Source organism: Triturus cristatus, chromosome 7 (assembly GCF_964204655.1).
Source record: "Triturus cristatus chromosome 7, aTriCri1.1, whole genome shotgun sequence".
NCBI classification, from domain to species: domain Eukaryota; kingdom Metazoa; phylum Chordata; class Amphibia; order Caudata; family Salamandridae; genus Triturus; species Triturus cristatus.
Genome location: NC_140590.1, coordinates 995,002,175 through 995,015,521, shown reverse-complemented (window position 1 = coordinate 995,015,521; position 13,347 = coordinate 995,002,175).

Below are 13,347 nucleotides of genomic sequence, written 5' to 3'. Positions count from 1 at the left end.
GACCATAGAATCCAAAGTTCACAGGGGGAGATGGGATCCTTGGCATTTGAAGTCATCAGAGTCCAGACCACAGTTTTTGGCATGATTGGTCAGACTGTGACCAGCAAGTCCATGTGGCAGATGATGTCAGTCAATGAGGTGATGCTGTCGCACATGAAGGTCAGGTGCCAGGCCAGGTGACCTGGGAGATGTGGATGGGCCGCTGCCTCTCATGGTCTTTTCCGTGGATGACCCACCTTCCTCACGGGACCCTCAGATGCAGGCCTTGACGATGCTTGGGACGCTCCGTCGGACGAATCCTCCTCCTCCTCCCTCCTTGTGGCTGGTGGTGGTCTGCGCCTGGTGGCACAGGGAGGGCTGCCCATGTTGTCGGCGATCCGACAGAGTGAATGGCTTATGTCCCTTTGCACCGCCAGGAGCTCAGCCAGTCTAGCCTCCATCCGTCCTTGGTGTTCTTGTCGACTGGCATGTTGCTCGGCCTGCTGGTTCTTGATCTCTGTGAGGGTCACCACTACCTGGCTGAACTCCCTGGTGTCACGCTGGTATGCCTCCATGATGTTGTGGATGTGTGACATACCGGTCCCTTCAGCTGGTTGGTCAGGTTCTTGCCTCTGCCGTGCTCCACTCCCACCACCCCTGCCCACACGAGCCTGGCCTGCCGTTGTGGGCACATCGGGTCTACGGGACCACTGAGGGATGGCAGTGGCGGTGTTGTCTGCCTCCTCCTGGGTGCCCGCCGCACCTTGTCCCTCCTGGTCAGACTGGCTCAGTTGTTCACTGCGGGCAGGGCTCCTCGGTGTCTCCTGGGATGTTGCAGGAATGGGGTGGTGGTTGGCACAGATGGTCCTGAACCAGGTTCTGCAGGGGCTTGGACACCAGAGGGTCCAGGTCGGTCGGGGTCATCCGCGGAGTGTTGAGAGGCGTCGCTGCCGGTGGGATCAGGTTCCTCCCGAGCCTGTGACTGTGATTCTTCCCCCCCAATGTTGGGGGGATATTCATCACGTTGCCCTGTGTGTGAGAGACAGACAATGTTAATGCTGTTTCATGCAACATGCATGTTTCATACACATTGAAGTTGGCACTGTTCCTCCAGGTAGTTGTATGTGCCTAGCATTCTCCTCAATGTTCACTTGTGGATGGGTATGTTGCGGGGGACAGATTGATATGTTCTCCTGAGTCTTTGACATGTCGATTTGTGGCTTGGATGCTTATTCGGCTATGTATTGGTCTTGTTGTGTTGCATGTCCATTATGACAGTGGGTAAATCCATTGCCGGTCCTGGTGGTGTCTGCTTGTGTAAGGCGTGTGTGTGTGACAGGGCCTGCTGGTGGGTGTAGTGTGATTTGGCCCTGGGGCTCCCAGGTGATGTAGCTGTCCCTTCATGGAGCATGCTGCCATGACAGTGAGTGTGAGTTCCTGTCCTAGATATCTGACCTTGGTGTCTTGGTGTTTGTGTTTGCACTGGTCACAGGAGGGCCTTGTGCTGCCTTCACCAGGGCCAAGTGTCAGCTATCTTGTCAGTACTTTCCCAATCCCTGTGCATTGCGCATGGTGCATGGGTATGTAGCTGGGCCATATGGGATGAGGGCAATTGTGTCTGATTTATGATTCTAACATGCGTTTTGTGCCACCCACCCACCCAGCATACCGCCCATCCATTCTTGGGTTGGTGCTTCATGTAGCATGGGACATAGCATGGCCTTGCTTTCTCAATGGGGCATACACATGTTATTGGCATTAGCATAGTTTTTCACTGTGGTTCTGGCCGGTGATGGCTTGGGGATTGTTGCGTGCATTTGGTGTAGTTGGGGTGTGGATGGCATTACCCCCATGTTACGTAAGTACTCCCACCGGCAGAAGCATGGCCATCACCTTCTCCTCCCAGGGATGGTAATGTACTGGTCTGCGGGGCGCACCACCTCCAGTGATGTTGCTCTGAGCGTAGTCCTCATTCATTTTGCGCTTGACCGCCCTCCGCAGATCGTACCACCTGGCTTGGCAATCATTCCTGGTCCTTCTGATGGGTGCAACAGCATTCACCCTATCGACAATCCTCTGCCACAGGCGTGATTTTTCAGCTATGCTGATCTGTCTGACCAATGTTCCACACAGCTGTGGCTCGAATCTGATGACTTCATTGACAAGGACCTCCAGCTCCTCCCTTGTGAACTTTGGATTCTTGTCTGTGGGCATGGTGTAGGGTGAGGGTGTGGATGGTTGTGGGTGTGTGGGTCTGAATGTGACGTGTGGGTGTGAATGTGTAGAGGGGGTATGTGTGAAGGAGGTTGTGTGAAGGTGTATATGTTAAGGTGGATGGGTGCTGTTGTTGTTGTGCTCTGTAGCTGCAGTGAGTCTGTTGCAAAGGCTCATGGTTTGTGTGTGTGGGTCCTTTTTATTGGTCCATTTGTGGGTGTGGCTCAGTTTGAATTTTTGGTGGGTGTGTTATAAGGGGTGGTTGTGAGTTTGCCACTCTGTTTGCCTGTTTGGATGTGTCCAGGTCAGTCCTTTCCATCTTTTGTGCAGTGTAGACGTGTTTTGTGGTGTTGTGCGAGTCGAATAGACCCTCCTTGTGCTGTTTTACAGTGTCCGTGGTTCAGTACGGTACAGGGGTAAGAGTCGTACAGACACACACCCCCATATGTTGTGTATGTACGGTGCGTACACCGCCATTGCTATGTACGGTGCGAACACCCCCATTGCTATGTACGGTGCATACACCGCCATCGCTTATGTACGGTGCGTACACCGCCATCGCTATGTACGGTGCGAACACCCCCATCGCTATGTACGGTGCGTACACCCCCATTGCTATGTACGGTGCATACACCGCCATCGCTTATGTACGGTGCGTACACCCCCATTGCTGTGTACGGTGCGTACACCGCCATCGCTTATGTACGGTGCATACACCCCCATTGCTGTGTACGGTGCGTACACCACCATCGCTTATGTACGGTGCATACACTGCCATTGCTATGTACGGTGCGTACACCGCCACCGCTTATGTACGGTGCGTACACCGACATTGCTACTGTACGGTGCGTACACAGACATTGCATATGTACAAGTCATTCCCCGTGTACGGGACGGACGTTTTACGTACAAATCGTAAATTGGGAAGCCGGTCCGGATCGTACTAGTACGGTCGGACTGCATTTTTACGATTCATACGGAAAAGTGTCCGGGTACGTCTTGTACAACTTTTCCCGATCTGATTCGTACGGATAGGGCTGATCCGTATGTACTTTTTCCCGTACGGCTCGTACTTCACGGGTCGGATGTGACTTGTACGATTCGTACGGAAAAAATACGGATACGAGTCGTACGGGAAAAAAAAATACAGGATCGGAATCGACCCCTATATATACACTTTACAGTTATATGCAATTATCTAACTTTCTCATTAGGAGCTAGAATATCGATGTAGAAATATCGATATACTTTAATATCGATGTCAAAATATCATAGGGAAGACATATCAATAGCTAAAATATCGTGGATAAGAATATCGATTGTCAGGTAAATATCGATTGCAAAAATATCAAAGTTGTTAAAAATATCGAATTATTATTGTTATGTATTTTAGTATTTTGTATGAGAATTGTTTGTTATTTTATTATATGTGTTAAAATGTTAGTAGTTAATATTTTTTTAAGTTGAATTTTGCGTTTTTAGTTCTGTGGCGGGTTTTGGATTTATAGTGGAATAGGGTGGAAAGTAATTTAATTAAATAGATTTTATTTATTATTTATAGTAGTTAATCATTTTTTTTTATTGAATTTTGCGTTTTTAGCTCTGTAGCGGGTTGTGGGTTTATAGGGGAATAGGGTGGGAAGTAATTTAATTATGGGAAATGTATTTAATCATCTATATTTATTCATAATTGTATAATTGTTAAGGTATAGACTAATAAATGTGTTAATTAATTTATTAATAATTGTTTGATAAATAGTTGTTTAATTACTTTTAGGTGTGTGTTTTGGTTTTTATAGGTGTACATGGTGGGAAGTAATTAATTTTTTCATAAATCATCAATGAAAAAATTAATTACTTCCCACCATGTACACCTATAAAAACCACAACACACACCTAAAAGTAATTAAACAACTATTTATCAAACAATTATTAATAAATTAATTAACACATTTATTACTCTATACCTTAACAATTATACAATTATGAATAAATATAGATGATTAAATACATTTCCCATAATTAAATTACTTCCCACCCTATTCCCCTATAAACCGACAACCCGCTACAGAGCTAAAATCACAGGTCTATGCCTCGTGACCCAGCGCCGCAGTCACTCAACCACACCAGCCAATGATGAACATTGCCACGTTGATTAGATTGTCGGAACCCCCTAAAACGGAAAGAAACAGTTACTTAGCTTTGGCCATCCGGAATAGACCTTCAGGCGACCAACAGCACCTGCATGAGTGCGGGATCGCTATCCACCCATACACAAAAGGTTGTGACCCAGGAAGTTGGCGCATTTCCAAGTCTGGAGGCATATTTCCCCTGAAGCGGAGGTGCGAGCTGCCATAGCCCTCGGCAGCCAGCCATAGTTGCTCACAAGGTACAACAAAACCCCTTTGGCCCATCATTATGTTCTCCACAACTAAGTACGTTGTGGCATTGGACCAGGGAGAGGGAGCCAGTGACCTCAGACAAGGCCACGATGTCAGGCACTGTCATCCTCTCTATCTGGGGGACGAAGACAGTCCCAGCTCTCTGCTCAGGTCCCTCAACACCCCTCGGTCACCAAATGCTACAGAGGATAAACTAGAACAGGTCCCTTAGTTGCAAGCACAGGTCCATTGGACTCTGCAAGCTTCCCTCACACTCCTCAAACTCCTCATGGCCCAGCACCTCAAGTGGGCTGCTGATCTTTCTGAGAACACTCCTCTGCACAGTGTGATGACAGTGTACGATCACTTCCACCTGTTTTGGCCACAAATTGCACGGTCCTTATGATATGGTGAAAACGGGGATATCCTCTGGGTCCCTGGGATCTCGTGGACAAAAGGCCAGTCAACCAGCCCTCGGAGATACTTAGGAACCCGAGTCACGACAGTTGGCACTAGTTGTAGACCAGCAACATCCAGGCAAAATCCACCAAGTGGTAGTCCCCTTCCTGGAACACGACAAGCTCCAGGCTAACACGGGTCAATACATAATCCAGTTGCAGTCCCTCCTGCACTAATGATTCCTCTTGTCGATGTCTTAGCACCAAAGCAGCATAGTATTGTTCCAAATCCAAAAGTTTCTCTAACTTCGTAGGAATGAGCTCCAGTAGTTATACCCACAATGGTCTTTGATGATCCAGGTAATTCAAAAGGCAACCTTTGAAATGCACAGGCCCTCTCTAAATTTTGTCCTGACACCCATCCTATCCCGGGCGAGGTTTGATCACTATCGTTAGTGGGACCAAGAACCTGCCCCTTGTAATGCAGGTGCAAATTCCACCCCTATGTAACCGCCCCAGAAAGGCGCCTCAGAGTCAAAGGCCTGCAGTTTCACTTGATCACCAATGGCCTTCTATCAGGAATGCACAGATGCAGCTGTCCCCTCAGCACCTAGATTTGAATTGGAGTCAGGTCGACAAGCACACAGAATTACGAGCATTGAAATTCCCACTTCACCAAAGTATCATTTACACACACGTTATGTCGGATCCACTTGCACTACTAGAGAGGATTTGCCATTACAAACTAATCAATATCAAACACTACACTGCTACAATTCTGCACGTAGGAAATACTTCTCAATAGCCTTTCCCTACATTGCCCATGCTAATACTAAGCGTGAAGCAGGTCCCGTCATTCTGAACACACCACCCGGTGCCATTCACGACCCTTGCATGTTACACACACATGCACATGACCTACCTCTTCCCGACACCACATCCTGTGTCCAGGGGTAACTCAGATATAGCAAGAGGCATGCAGAACCTTGGCACCTAGCTTTTTAAATGCCAAACCAGGTAACAGTAACATGCACACACAGGCCCACCAGGGCTAACCTGTGGCACAATCAATGAGCTACCTCCGTGGCTGGCACTACCAGTGCTGTAGTCCCACAGAGGAGCATTCAAGGTACATACTTGGGTATATGTCTTACTCCTAGACAAGGGACTTACAGCTAACTCGAATCAGCTAATCATATATACACCAATCACCAGTATATATATGACAAGCACAGTGCTTTGGCACTGAATGGCAGTGTCAAACACGCTCAAAGTCTTAAGCCAGCAAAACCGTGTCCAAACATGAGTTTCGCAGCCCAACCAGGTCAGGGAGCCAGGGAAGACCATGCCGAAAGATGTTCATAAATGATAAGCTTGAGGAATTGGGTTTCCCCTGTTCCGCTATCTGTATTTTGGAAGGCATACAACATCACTCAGCATCTCTCAGACTCAGACTGAGATTTACTCAAAAGACAAGAAGTGAGAAGTGAAACATTTTGTACCTGTTTTATGCCATGTGCTCCAATCTAACTCACTTTCTGATCCCACTAGTTCATAACTGCACACCTCTAATGAACGTTCATTTGGGATTCAGAAAAAAGAGAAACAAAATATGTGTGCCAAGATTGAACTTGTTTGAAACCAAATCTTTGCATCTTAACCCGAGCATTACCAATACTTTGAATCATAGTTTTGTATTGTCTTTCAGAAGATTATTTTGTGTAATTCAAATTTTTTTATCATTGACTTTAAATATTGTTTAATGTCTAGAACAAAAAGGGTCAGGGGAGAATTGGGGACAGGTGCTAGGAAGAGGAAGATGGCGGGTGCAGCTGCTCAGATAGTACCCCACTAGGTTTGGTGGAAGGGATTTGAAAGGAATGTCTTTGACCACAAGCTGGAAGTTATCACTGATAGAGGGTATAGTTTTAACAAAAAGTCCTGTGGGAGAAATGTAGTTTGCTTTACAGATCCGTCTGCTTCAAATGCAGCAGCAAATCAATTTTATTTGATCCTTTTGCCAGAAAAATGTGATGTTTGATGATTCCCTCAACTCACTCTACCCATGGTTTTTTAAACTTGCACAAATGTAACACAGGCCCTTGACTCTGTAGGGAAGGGATCACTGCTAAATTTAAGTTCCTTATATATCGGTGAGGCAGGTAGCTTAGGTGGAACTGTAAAGGGCTCCTCCCAAGGTTTACAGGGATCTCTTGATTGGGAATGGTATGCCATCAATGTTGCAGTGTTTTCGTAGCTGAAATTATAGAACACCTGGCTACTCCTTATTTAGGGCCAGATGTACGACCATTTGCTTTTGCGACTCGCAAATTGCGAGTTGCAAAAGCAAATATACAACAGTGTTAGAGACACTGTTAGCGATTCCCAATGGGGTCGCAAAATGTGAGGCTCATGAATATTCAAGAGCCACTCATAATTTGCCACCCCATTGGGAAAGGCTGGCTCTCCCATGGAAGGTGGCCTGCTGGGCTGAGCAGACCTCCAAGTCTGGGACTGCTTTTAAATAAAGCAGGTTTTTAAAAAAATGCAGCCCGTTTTCCTTAAAGGAAATTGGGATGCATTAAAAAAAAAAGACAATTTTTTTTTTTTTTTTTAAGGGCAGGCAGTGGTCCATGGGACCACTGCCTGCCCTTAAAAAATATTTACCCATACATTCCCACCTGGGATCAGACTGGCTATTAGGATGGGACGCCCTTGAAACCTGCCTTCCTAATAGCGAGTCGCAAATCCTAATTAGCGAGTCACAAATAAATTGTGACTCGCTGATTAGGGTTTGTACATGGCCCTTAGCTACTTTTGTATGCGTAAACAGGTTGCAAACACGTTTGCGCATGCAACAATACGTCGTACATCTGGCCACAAATCTCTATTCCTCCATGAGCAGATATGGTGCAACCATTTACTGAGCTTTGAGCAAAATTGTATTTTGCCCATGCTCCATGCCTATGGAACCACCGTATGTCAGAATATTGCCAACAAAAATGTCTTGGTATAAAAATGCCTGAATATCGACATAATACATTGTGACTTAACATACTTATAATGTAAAGTAGCAATTTATTGACAAAAAATATATTGCGTTTCAAATATCCATATCGATATTGAGTATATACTTGTAAACATGGTAAAATTGGGTTACAAAGTCAAAGTCAAAAAGTTCTTTATTTCGGCCTAACAAGGCCATAAAAGCACAATTAAGAAACATATATGATGCAGTTCAAACAATTTGAGTTCTCCGTTATTAAAGGACATACACATTAAAATGTTATTCATAAATTCCTAAAATATAAAAAATTTAATAAAAATTAAAAAATACACATTTGTGGCACATAAGATATAATAAAATCAAATTTGTAAGGCAACCAATCACAATGGGGGAGTAGGGTGATTTGATTGGGCTAGCCCTGTCTTTAAAACATATCCGCGTACACACCACATTGAAAACAAATAGCGGGAGACGGAATACGCAATAGACATTTCAATATCATATTTTAAAATCCTGAAAGCCTGTGCGCAGTGAGATGGTACGAGGTTTCGGCACAACTGCAGTAACCAATGGTGTCTCGCTTTCTTACATGCCGGGCAGAAGAATAATATATGTAGGTCCGTCTCCGGTATGTTGTTACATGTCGGGCAGCTCTTGGCAAGACTGCCCCCTCCACTTATTTGTTAAGGCACATAAGGGAAGCGTATCATGCCTAAACTGCAGATATAACCTTTTAGCAAGGTTTGGTTGTATGTCATCAATGACAGGTTCTAACCTATATTGCAGTTTTACTTCTAAGGGGCCGATTCCGATTCCGGCCGCAAAACGTACCGACCGACACGGACCCGGAACGGAGACCGACCGACACAGACCGGCGCCGTACGACCCATGAAGTACGATGCAACATGTGTGAATTACAACTGACACGTACGGAATACAAGCCGTACGACCGAGCCATAGGGAAAACATTGATTCGCCCAGAAAACGGACGCGAGTAGCACCGCCCGACACATACCAGGAATGAACCCAACCAACACGTACCAGCGCTGTCCGATCCGCGCAGTACGATGCAATGCGTGTGAACCCAGACCGACTCGCACGGAGCCCAAGCCGCATGACCGCCAAGCACAGAAAACAGGGACCTGAAGCAATAGAGATCTCTGCGACCGACGCGTATGAAACACAGAAAAAAGTCAGCGTGAACGAGCTGGAGAAGCCCGCATGAGCCAACATCAGCGACCGTCTCGGTCAGAAGAACATCTCCTTCATGCCTAGAAAACCCAAAGGAAAAAATACAAAAAAGGACCAAACAAGCAATGACAAAGCCAATAAATATCAACAAAAAAAATTTGGAACAAAGACACACCCACAACTCCACCTATATAAAGGACATCAATCACTACCATGATCCTTTGCAAATAGAAGACAACAGTCAGCAGAAAACACCATCACACAGCAACCACAGACACACTCACGGCTCGCCCATCACAAGACTTTCACACTATTAGCACCTCACTAAAAGCAGCCACACATACAGCTAGCATAACCGACACTCACCCACCCTCACTTGTACCCTCACACACACATCACTCACCACCACCACCCACCACCATGCCCCCAAAGAAGAATCCAAAGTTCACAGATAGTGAGTTAGAAGTGCTGGTAGACGAGATCATCAGAGGAGAGCCACATTTGTTTGGTACATTGGTCCAAAGGACCCCCATGTCACAGAAAACAAAGATGTGGGCGAGGATTGTGGATAAGGTAAACGCACAAGCATCACCGTTGTGCAGAAAGGACAATATGCAGAGCAGGTGGTATGATGTGCGCAGGAGGGTCAAGAAACTCATCAAGAAAGATCATGCCTTGAGTCAGCGCACTGGCGGTGGCCCTCCTGCCAAACCAGTATACTTTAGGTCCTGGGAGGAGAAGGTGCGGGACATCCTACCACCAGAGAGCGTCCATGGTCTAGCAGACATACCAGAGCCTGGTGAGTACACAACCAACATACTCAATATTGTGTGGCAAGGGGACAGTGAAACCATGCACCGTTAGCAAAGCCACAGTAACCAATAGATATTCATCCCAAGATGTGTATGCTAGTCAGACAAACACAATACCTGCCATCTCATAGTGACTTGTAACTGTGTCATGACATTTACAAACCTACCAAGAAATAGAGCAAGGCAGTGGCACAAAGCCAAATAAACACTGTCAGACAGTTTGCCACCACAAACACACTACCTCACAGTGCAGCTGACTGACAGGAAGGAATAGTGGGTATGCAGGTGGAGTGAGTGTATCCAAAAGCATGATGGGGTTTGTAGTCACAGATAATGCTCCCCCTCCAAATTGTCCCATCAAGACCTCTCTGAACCATACCCACATTACAGGGAGTGGAAAATGACTGACAAGATGGCTGACACTGGGTCCTGCTGTTGGGAGCACAAGGCCCTGGTAGGGGTTGTGTGCAACTAAGAAGCAGGACACCACTGACTGACATCCAGAAAGACAACTTGCACACCCTCCAATGGAAGCACGTTTCATGGTGGGATGTCTGGCCGGGTGGGAAAGAGGACTGACAGCGATGACCATACTTACCAGCATGTGGAGACACACACACCCCTCAACAAAAACTCCACACAACTCACCGGGTAGAATGCATTGACTCACACTGTAGTGAAATATCACCCAAAGACACACCGCACTGGGTGCTGCTGTGTGAAGCACAGGGTCTCTCTTTGGATTTGTAGCCAAACAAACTCCAGGACTTCACAGTCAGCCATCTTGCCATTGCTGTCACACCCCCTCACAGGGAAGCAGAGTCAAAAGGAAGGAAGTATGGGCATGCTGGGACGGGGGGTATAGCCAAGAGCATGATGGGAGTTGCAATCACAGACATTCCCCACCCACCCACATGGCCCAGCAAGCTCACACTGAACCATGCTCGCCTCACAGGGAGTGGGAATGGACTGACAAGATGTCTGACACTGGGCTCTGTTGTGGGGAGCACAAGGCCATACTGGGAACTGGGTACCAACAAACACCAGGACTGCACAATCAGCCATCTTGCCATTGCTGTCACACCCCCTCACAGGGAAGCAGAGTCAAAAAGAAGGAAGTATGGTCATTCTGGGAAGGGGGGGTGTAGCAAATAGCATGATGGGAGTTGCAGTCAAAGACATTCCCCACCCACCCACATGGGCCAGCAAGCTCACACTGAACCATGCTTTCCTCACAGGGAGTGGGAATGGACTGCCAAGATGTCTGACACTAGGCTCAGTTGTGGGGAGCACAAAGCCATGCTGGGAACTGGGCAACAACAAACATCAGGACTGCACTGACTGACATCCTGAAAGTTAACCTGCCCCCACTGCAATGGTGGCACGCTTCAAGATGGGATAACTGGCCTGGGTGAGAAGGAGGCCCTAACTTGAAAACAAATAACACCGATGCTGGCCATACACACACCTTCTATGCTAAAACACATTGCACACGTGGTACCAGTCACTCACAAAGATGATGCCCGGGCAAGCTGTCTGACACGTGAGCCTAAAGAAATGATGTGACTGAAAATCACACATATGCACTGGCCAAAAAAAACATGGTCGCACACACAGCCATTGCAACCATATGTTCAAACTCACTGTCTGGGGATGCAGTGTCCAGGGGTGCCCCCTGGCCTGGCTGGGGAGGTGTGTCTTGCAGATGACAAGTGTGGAGAGCCATATATAGTACATTGCACAAAACACACAGGAACTCACATATACATCATTAACAGGGGATATCTGACTGGAATGGACACACCAATGTAGCCGACACCATAGCATGGTCTCATTCACACTCGGTGCTGTTGTGAGCTGCATTCCACTCCTACATCGTGCTGCGACATATGCATCCTTCATGCAACACACCACTCACTGACATAGACACTGTAGACTCAAGGTCTAACCTGGACTGCATTGGAGGAGACATGCTACTCACAGCAGCCAAACTGAAACACACACACCACCGGCTCTCACTGTCATGAGCATTGAAAAGCCAGAGTGCTACCTTGCCCAATCCATGTCACCATGGAGAACATTGACAAGTCAAATTACATATGCACGTACAAAACTCAGCTCCAGACTCATTAACGATGGTGACATCATCACTTGTATGAAATGAGATGGGAGCTAGGAACACTGTAAAAAAACACTTTCTCCAAAGAGATCACAGGCATACCAGAATGTGACCATGTCGTACCAATACACCAATGTGACACACAAAGACTAGCAAAATCTGCTACCACACATGCCCCAATCTTACAACATATCCTCAGTGGAATTGCACGAATGTCCTTGTTAAAGCTCAAATGTGTACAGGGTTGACACACCTGTGTCAGCAACGTGATGGCACTTGAGTAGTAATGGCCATGTACAGATAAATCTATACATGAGCTGGGCATGCACACACTTCGACATGCACATTGAAATGTTTGATTTTGGCTGGGCAATGTGCCTCAACAATATCAATCTTTGTCCGTGACAAACTTGGACAAAGCAGTGTACAGGCACACATCCTGACGTATAGTAGAAAATGTCATGTATGTGAACCATTGATGCCTGTAGAAACATAACTTACATTGTGTGTCTCTTCCGAACACAGGAGGTGCTGGGGACACAGCACCAAATGAAGAGGAGTCCCTGTTCCAGACTCTGGTGGACCCTCAGCTCTCTGGTGTGGATCCATCTCTATCCTCTTCGGATAACGACGAACAACCTGGCACCTCTGGTGTGAGTCACCATGCAGCACCAGCAGTACCAACATCTGCACCCCCTGTACCCATGCCTCCAGCATCTGGCAACAGACATGGCACCCCTGCCAATACGGACAGACCAAGGCCACAGAACACTGACAGCACAGGGACACAGGATCCCCAGGAAGCTACGGACAACACCACCAGCAACAACACCCAAGGGGCCCAGTGTCACCTGTGCGTGCCGCCGCAGGCCCTGCCCATGTGGATAGGGGTGCTGGGAGGGGTGGTAGGCAGAGGGCGCGCCTTGCAGAGAGGTCTGGACTGCATGATGACCCCCAATTGGCTCGCATCATAGATGCATACCAGGATAGCACCGGAGGATTCGGCCAGGTAGTGGGGATCCTCAAGGACATTCAACAGGAGCAGGCTGCCCACCATGCCCGCATGGAGGCAAAGTGGGATACACTTACTGCTGTGCATCGGGACATACTCCAATGCCTCCACCAGATAAGCACAAACATGTCCACACCTCCCTGTGTAGCCACAACATCTGTTGCCACACCATCTGCCAGTGCCACAGGGAGGGAGAATGACTCTGGAGGAGAGTCCCCTGCACCGCAGATGCCT